The following is an 8837-nucleotide window of genomic DNA, read 5'->3' on the forward strand; positions in this document are numbered from 1 at the left end:
GATTAATTTATATATTTATCAATATGCAGCCATCACATGTAGTAAAACGTAATAATCACATATATTCACAGCAGTGTTTTTCTATAGGATAATAACCATCAGTGATCAGATTCAGATTTTAGTTTCATCTAGAATTACCCAGAGCAAGAAACAGTTGAATGAATTTTTTTAAGATTATAAACATGTTATTTTAACATTATAAGTAACAAATATCCACCTAGAGCCATCACAATAATCATAGCCTATGGGAAAAGGCTGGAAATGAGTACAAAAATAAAACCAAAAAAAAAAGGCTGGAATCATTGCTTCTTTTAATAAATAAGAGTGCTTTGTTTCCAAACATGAGAGCTTTAACACAATGATTCAGTGAGTTATAGATGCTGAGACCAAAAGTGTTACAGCCATCCCTGGTCTCCCCTACTTTATTTCTAATTGAATCTAATTAATTAATCATTTGCGTTTTAATGTCGGAAAATTAACGATGTCGAAAAACATTTTAATTGGAAATACAGACACTCTTAGGAAATGTCAGGTTTCTGTTTTTTAATTCAACAAAGGTACTGTACATAGAAATGTGAAAAGTGTGAAACCTTGGTCTTCAGTGATGCAGTTCTATCATGATAGTCTGTGTGTTCAGATTGAAAATAGCAATGAATGAAAGAGGCAGCATTCTTTCCCCTTCTTTGTATAATCTGAGCAGAAGTTCAGGGTCTTCTACTGTAACTACATAATTGGCTCTGAGCTTCTGTAATCTTAGTGCATTATAAAGTTATATAAAGTTGATTTTACCATTTGGATGATGAACATCTTTCATAACCTCATCAGTCTCTGACTCTGTAGGATGAAATGACTTGATTTGGTCTGACAGGTTGGTGCATTTACCAGCAGGAGTTCACTTACAGGGCAGCCCAGTATAGTAATATGCCAGCCGATCCACTATCAGTGTCATGCTTAGCATCACCTGGATTTAAAAAGATACACTTGAAAGAAGGTAAGCAAAAATGATCAGCAAAGGACAAACGTACTATAAAAAGCTTCAAACACAGGACTTCCACCCAGACGGCCAGGGTTCAATGAGGCAAATAGTCAGTGTCGACTTATTTTTGGTTTTAAGTTACTCGACCTACATCACGTGACTTATTTATTTTAACCAAAACTATGATCTTTTCCAAAACCGGATCAAATATGTCACAGCCATGGTTGAGAGGGTTACTTTAAAAACGTATTCTGATACAGTTACTGATTACCTGTAAAAAAAAGTAGTATCACAAATGTAACCCGATTACTTTCAGTTAATTTTGGATTACCTCAATATCAAATATGATGAAATTGTTTAACCTAGTATTATAAGTAATATTTGTTGTTTGGTTTATTAATTGTTTGTCCAGTTATTTCTTCCTTTGTTATGTGCAAATGAAATCTTTGTAGATCAGTAGATGACTGTAGTAGCTTCGAGTAATTTGTTGTTAGCACTCTGAGCATATTTCGGGTAAGCCTCGAACCCTTGAAACCTTTTGTAAATATGTGTAAATAGCAGGGCAGTTTAGTAAGGGGGGAGCAGCCTTTATTTTGGTGAACCTGTTTTCTCCTGTTTATGTTTTTGTTAGGAGATCAGGTTAGTGTTTTGTCATTCTTTTCCCTTTTGTTTTCTTCGTTAGGTAAGCTTAGGGTTTTTCTTAGATTGTTTTGTTTATTGTTTTGGCCTGTGTTTCCCCCTGAAGCAAAATAAAAACTGCTCCTTTTTTTTGAACCTGTAAACGTGGTTGCTGGCCTTCTTTGGTGTGGGAAGACGGAGGGAGCGCATTATCTGTTGTGTCCAGGGTTCCCCTAGACCGGGACATAACATTCACTGCTGTCCGATTTTACTAGCTAATTAATTAGCAATTAGACACTTTTTAATGTACTTTATTGAGCTATTGAGCTGTGTTCCACACTCAAACTTAAAGTAAACCGACAAAAGCATATTCTGAGGCTTGTGTTTTTACCCACACATCCTCTCTGTCACCAGAATGACCACATACAGTCCCAAAATGTATTTCATTATTATTATTATTAGTAGTAGTGAGAGTAATATAACTAGTATTCACAGGTTAGTGAGCTAACTGGATTTCTGTATAACTAACACTGGTCTGTGTAGCTAATGTTAGCAGTTGTTCTGCGTAAACGGTTGCTCTGCATGGTTAATGTTAGCATTTGTCCTGTGCAGATAATGTTAATGATTGTTCTGTGTAGCTAATGTTAGCAGTTGTTCTGGTAGCTAATGTTAGTGGGTGTTCCATATGTTAGCAGTTGGTCTGGGTGGCTAGTGATAGCAGTTGTTATAAATGATGTAATATTAAAATAAAGCAGATAGCTGAAAGTGTAAACAGCAACATAGGCCTGAAACTGAACTCCAAACCACAGAGACTCAGTCAGAAGCTACAAAAGTACTAAGAACTGAACACAGACACTTTTATAGATCTTGTTCTCTTTGCTCTCTTGCACACGAGTGAAGTTTTGTAACACACTCGTTTCAGCAGGGAAGTAGGGTTACCACCTGTTGGCAAGATATCACCGCTTGGGCCCCTGCTTGCCCGTTGTCCCCACTCCAGAGAAAGTCAATTTCAGACGTGGGCAAAATTGACAATGGAAAACCTCCATTGTAAGTGTCTTTTAGAAGTATAGACAGAAGATGTGATACCGACCCCCTCCTCACTTAAGAGTGGCAAAACAAACTGCTTTGCATGGGTATCAGGGGGTAACAGGGTAGGTCATCAGAATAGATGGTGTACCCCACAGTTCATCATCTGTGTACATTGAAATGTGATCAGAAATTGAGTGTCCTGTTTGTGTCTATTTGCACAACTTTTCAGCTTGTTATTGGTTTTCCTTGTTTTTGAATGCATAACAGCAAATACTGACTACTGTGTGTTTAAATCTAAGTTGAACTGCAACTTTTGACATGAGAGAAGCTTCAGATTTTCCAGTTGTAAAGATTAGGAGACCTTGGAGAGTCCCAATTTATTCGAGATATGCTTTTGGGAAACTGATTTTGACTAGATTTGTGTTAAAAGTAGAGAATCTGATTGCTAAAGGAGACATAAATGGCCCTCTTTATGGCCGTGTTCTCATGGCAGCTTGGGTATAACTATGCTAGTGGGGAGGAGGGTTGGAAAGCCGACACTGTGCCGCAGTTGATATGTGGTGTCTGTTCTCTGGTATCAGTACAGTAATAAAATACATTCATTTAGGGTGACAGAGACTGACCAGAGAGTGTTTCTTTATTCATCTTCATCTATATTAAAGCTTAAAGGGGTACTCCACCAATTTTACATGCCAAGGTAAAATTATGAGGAGAACTGTACTCAACTTGTGTAAGAGATGTATAATGTCTTTCATGGGTCTGGAGGAGCTTTTTCAAGTCTTAGAAAATTACTCAAGAGCACTGGTGGACTCAAGGGAGGTGCACGGGGACAATCAGCTATCCTGGTGCCACCACGTTCGACAAAATACAGCCAAAGTGTCCTCTTGGATGTCCCTAAGGTAGGTAAAACATGATGAAGTTCCCTCTAGAATGCCTTTCCATTGGACAAAATGTGATAAAATACCCTTTAAACTGCCCTTCCAGTAGAGAAAATGTGATAACTGTCCAAGACAACACAATAAAGTCCCCTCTAAGGCTCTATTTCAATGGATAAAACATGATAAAGTGCCCTCTAGGGTGCGCATTCAGTGGACAAAACAATGAAAAGTGCTCTCTAGATTGCCCTTTTAGTGGACAAAACATGATAAGATGCTCTCTAGAGTGTCCTTTCAGTGGAGAAAATGCAAAGTGCCCTTTAGAGTGCCCCTCCAGTGAGCAAAATGTGATCGATGCCCAAGACAACACAATAAAGTCCCCTCTAGAGTGCCATTTCAGTGTACAGAACTTGATAAGGTCCCCTCTAGTGGGCCATTCCAATGGACAAAACATTATAAAGTGTCCTCTAGAGTTCCCTTTTTGTGGTGAAAACATGATCAATGTCCAACACAACACAATAAAGTCCCTTCTAGGACGCGATTTCAATGGACAAAACATGAAGTTCATCACAACTTTCAGTGCACGGTGAAAGTTGTAAGTCGGTGCCTTACTGCATACAGCTGGTGCCCCATTTTTTTTCTGCTCCTGCCCCTCAGACAACCCGAGTCCACCACTGCACAACAGACATCACTTCAGAGACATCAATTTGGCTTAAATCCTCACCCTGCCAACATGTTTAATATACAAGGACAAGCTAAAATAACTGAAATAAACCCACATACATTCAAACGTCAATACTTTTTAATTTTCTTTGCCTTTCAAAACAAAACTAGATGGAGACCTTGGTCTCAGTATGACCCCCTGCCAAAATAAAGACTGAATGAATTTTTCAGTGTGTAATGTAAAAAGAATGCTGCTTAATTGGAACAGCCCACGCTACAGAGAGTTACAGTACACAATTTTACCCAGATAGCACGCCTACATCTCATCGACGTCGGCCTCAGATTGTGCGTCGGCATTCTCCTCCTGACGTCTGTACATGCATCTGAGAAGCATCGGCCCATAGCAGGGACACGGTTTGCCAGAGGGCGGGACTATGCGCGCCATTTCAAAGTCAGCGATAGGTTGGCTGTGGATCGATTCATTACACGTTATCCAATTGGTGCCAATGAAATTGAGAGCAGGCGTTGGAGACGGAGAGGCTACTTCATGTCAGCCACGACCGGTCTTCAGGCAAGCTCACTTTAAGCAAATATATAAAAAATATATATAAAATATTTTATAAATATGACATGCAGAGTTGCATGTAAGTTGTTAAGCCCTGAAATAATACATGTGAACTTTTTGTGGTTCATATTTTCAAGTCATGCTTTCTGCTGGTGCTTCATACAGTGTTGCCTGTGACACTGTATGAATCATGGGTTATTTGGAGGTCTTATTGTGGTGCTTTTTAACACGTTTAATAGCTAAAGAGCATAGGGCTAATACTATTAGCTACAGGTCTCTTATCAACTACGGTGGCTCTGTCTGACGTTACAGAGCCAACTACGGTGGCTACAGTGTTTATTTGTGAAGTATGGGTATAATATTGTATAGTATAAATTAATTGAACAACCTGGGCTCATGTGTTTTGTCTTTTTCTCCCCCCAGGCTCATAGTCTGCCAGCAGTCCAGACCGTGCTGTCTGTGTGCGTCTCCCCTGTATGTTTTTATATGTTCTGTCTTGTTTATCTTTTCTGTGCTGGAGTTGTTTTGACTATGCAGTCCGAAATAAATAAACTTGAATCGTACGTGTCTCTTTATTTTATTCACACAAAATTAGGAAGCTATTTTGATGGTCAAGCATATTGTTTTTTTATTGTCATATCGCCATATTCCTATCACATTATAAGTAAGATAGTGCTGATACAATGATTCAGCCTGAATAAATAAAGGTCATAGAAGCTGTAGAGAGGCTACGCTGTGCAGTTTTGATACATCGGCCAAACATCGTCTGGAGAGCATTTTCGACCAAATGCCAATGTCTCTGCAACATCTTCCCAATGAGCAAACGCTCTCCATATGACATCTTGGCGATGCAACTTTATTCATCGTGCCGACGTCGGAAAGACGTGCGTGTGCTGTCTGGGTACTAATGCTCTGCTCATGGTGTACTGGTATATGCAGGGGTTGGGGAGTAACAGATTACATATAATGGGGTTATGTAATTACACGCAGGATGCAAAAAAATGTAACTATATTCAATTTTACATTTAGTAAAAATTGGGATCATTAGCAGGATTACAATGTTAAAATACATTTTGAAGAAAGAACGATGTGCATTGCACACGTTTAAACACTTCACAAGTCTCACAATAACATTTTAGTCAGCTAATCTTACAGTTTCCAATTGATTATCTCATAAAAATGCTTCCACCTGAATGAAATTACATCATTATCTTGTTTCAACAGAGAGACATTAACAGGCAAGACCAACTCTAACATTAGCTACACAGACCAACTGCTAACATCAGCAATACAGACCAAATGCCAGCTTTAACCACACAGGCCAAATACTTACAGTATGTTAGCTATGCAGACCAATTAGTTACCAAACCAACATTAGTTACAAAGGTACATCGACCACCTGCAAACATTAGCGACACAGACCAACCCCTAATTTTAGCAGCACAGACCAACCACTGATGGTAGTTACAGAGCTACATCTAGCAGCAGCTAACAGTAGCTGCACAGACCATCCTCTAACATTAGCTACTCAGTAATCCGGTAGCTAAGCTGTCAATACTAATACAACAAATATAAAATATTTTGGGGCTATAAAAAGAAATGGATGAATATTTTAATATTGTGATACTTGGATTAGGTTACTGACTACATTTTCAATCATGTAATTTGTAACTGTATTTTTTAAAAGTACTTTTAAAGAGAACTAATGAAAATGAGACAGAAAACAACGATGAGGTCATTAGGATCAAACTGATCTACAAAGTCATGAAAAACTGGAATGGGAGGATGAAACAGCTGTCAGATATAACAGAAAGTACCTCTGGGGTCTGCTGGTACCCCAGTTAGTATGATTATGGTTTAAAGCAAATCTAAAATGGATGTCATTCCTCTGGTGAGAAAACCAGACACCTGTCACACATAGTTTTCTGATCACTTCAGTTCACAGGTTTTTTTTTTTTCTTTCACTGATGAAATCAGTCTTTGAATTGATGAAACTTTCACAAAAGAAAAAGTTCCTGTTTTATTCTGTTGTCGTTATCCAACCATTGCTCCTCTGTCGGTCCAGTTGGACCTGCTGTTCCCCCAAAGTTCATGACATTCAGTTCTGACACATTTCTGCAGATATACACATCAAAACTGTTGAGCCTTTATATTTGTTGGCAGCTTCAATTTCCTGCTGTTTTTCCTTCATAGTGACATGTTATAAACTCAGTTGGTACCGGCCCTTTAAATGTGCACCTCTGGTGTGTGGAATCAAAATTTAGACTTCAGACACTTATTGCTTATGACAGGCATCAGTTTCCTTTTTAAAAAACAAATTAAAGTCAAAAACATATATGATATTTTGAGATTTTTGCTGTTGTTTGCATGAATTCTTGGCAATGCAAAGAATGAAAAGTGCAAAGGTATTTTTTGCAGTGTAAATTAATGGGTGTAAAATTTTTTGGTTCATGAAACACATACAGTCCAATTACAACAGAGACGGAGGACATTGAAGCCCTGCCCACACCCGAGAGGAAAACGATCCATGTCTCTCCACTGACTTGTATTGTACGACAGTGCCTCTTGTCACTTTCCATCTGCTAGCAAACATCAATATCTAACAGCTGCTATGTGCTGGGATGCACTACCAGAAAGTTAAAGAACCCAGAGCTAAGTTTTTATAGATGAATCCGGTGACTGCTTTGGTGTTCCGCCATCTTGTGGAGCAGCCATTCTTGTGGTGGCACGTCATGTCTGTCACTCTCGGTGTCTACTGGTTGGGTCTAGAAGGGAACCCCACATTTGCGAAGCTCTCACGAGATTCTTCATGGTTTCCTCAAATGTTTCACTTTTGCGAGATTTTGCGAATCTGGGGCTTCTCTTCTAGACACCCCGTCTGCTGTTGCTTTCTAACAGTGACAGATGGATAATTGGATTGACAATGTTAAAGAGTGGTCCTCAGTAACTGATGAATGTTTTAGGGTGGTGATAATAATTTTCTCAAAATTTTACACACTAGTTGAATGTTGGTTGTGACAACAGCCAGAAATGGATAATGGAGAAGAGAAAAAACCTATCACCTCCGCTACACTTAAGTGATGAAGTACTTTGTAATATATATTAAAAGCATTTATGAATTCATCACATTTTTCATCAGGTATTCAAGATTTTCAGGGACAAAGCACTTTTCTGTTATTATTGTACAGCCACTATGACACATGTGGCCCTCTGTACACTCAGTGATGTTATGAAGGTTTGAGTGTATGCACTCAGACAGAAGCACTCTTTATGAATTTAAGGTCTGTGTATTTTGCATTCTGTTTTTTTCCGAAGCTGAAATTTGACACAACTATAGGAGCGGTCGAACTGCATAGATTGTTCCTGACTTCCTAGACATAGCTGTCAAAAGTAATGTTACATAAAGAGTAAGTGTAAAAGTAGAAGATTGTAAACTTTTTATGATGGCTCGCATTAATTCGCACTCAAACTGTAGGGAGACGCCACCACAGCAACGGTGGCTTGTTAACTTCTGATGCTGTGCTGGATTCATCTATGAGCTGTGGAACCAAATGAACGAGTCTTTAAGAAGACAGAAGTGGATACAGATGTGAGGCGTCAACAGGATGAACACTCAGTTCATGACCAGACAAACTGTAGAAACTGAAGATAACTCGGCTATGAAAGGCCTGATTTTGGTCTTTGTTAGATTAAATGATGATCGTACCTGGTGATGTGATCAAATAGTTATAAAGTATTTCACCTCTGGCCATTTAGTGGGATCATTTCTCACAGAAAAGCAAGGTAAGGGAAGTGACACTGAGATTAACTAGTGATAATGATTTTGTCAGTTCAACTTCTCCTCTCTGGTAGAAAAATAATCCATTGACGTGTTGAAATCTAATGTTTTTAGCGAGCTACAGTCATTTTGTGAGCATTTGAGCACTTGGTTTCATATTGTGACTGATTTTTTTTTTTGCTGCTGATGGGCGTGGGATGATACGTTGCACTCTGTCTCTATGTTGATTTGGCCACAATTATCACTGTAAACAGCCTATATGCAGTGCGAAAATGGAAAGTTGGACATGCATAGCAACAGTGACTACGGAGGGTGGGGCTTAGCAAAGTTGTT

This window comes from Lutjanus erythropterus, chromosome 7 (genome assembly GCF_056507025.1).
Source record: "Lutjanus erythropterus isolate fLutEry1 chromosome 7, fLutEry1.hap2, whole genome shotgun sequence".
In the NCBI taxonomy this organism is placed as follows: Eukaryota; Metazoa; Chordata; class Actinopteri; order Lutjaniformes; family Lutjanidae; genus Lutjanus; species Lutjanus erythropterus.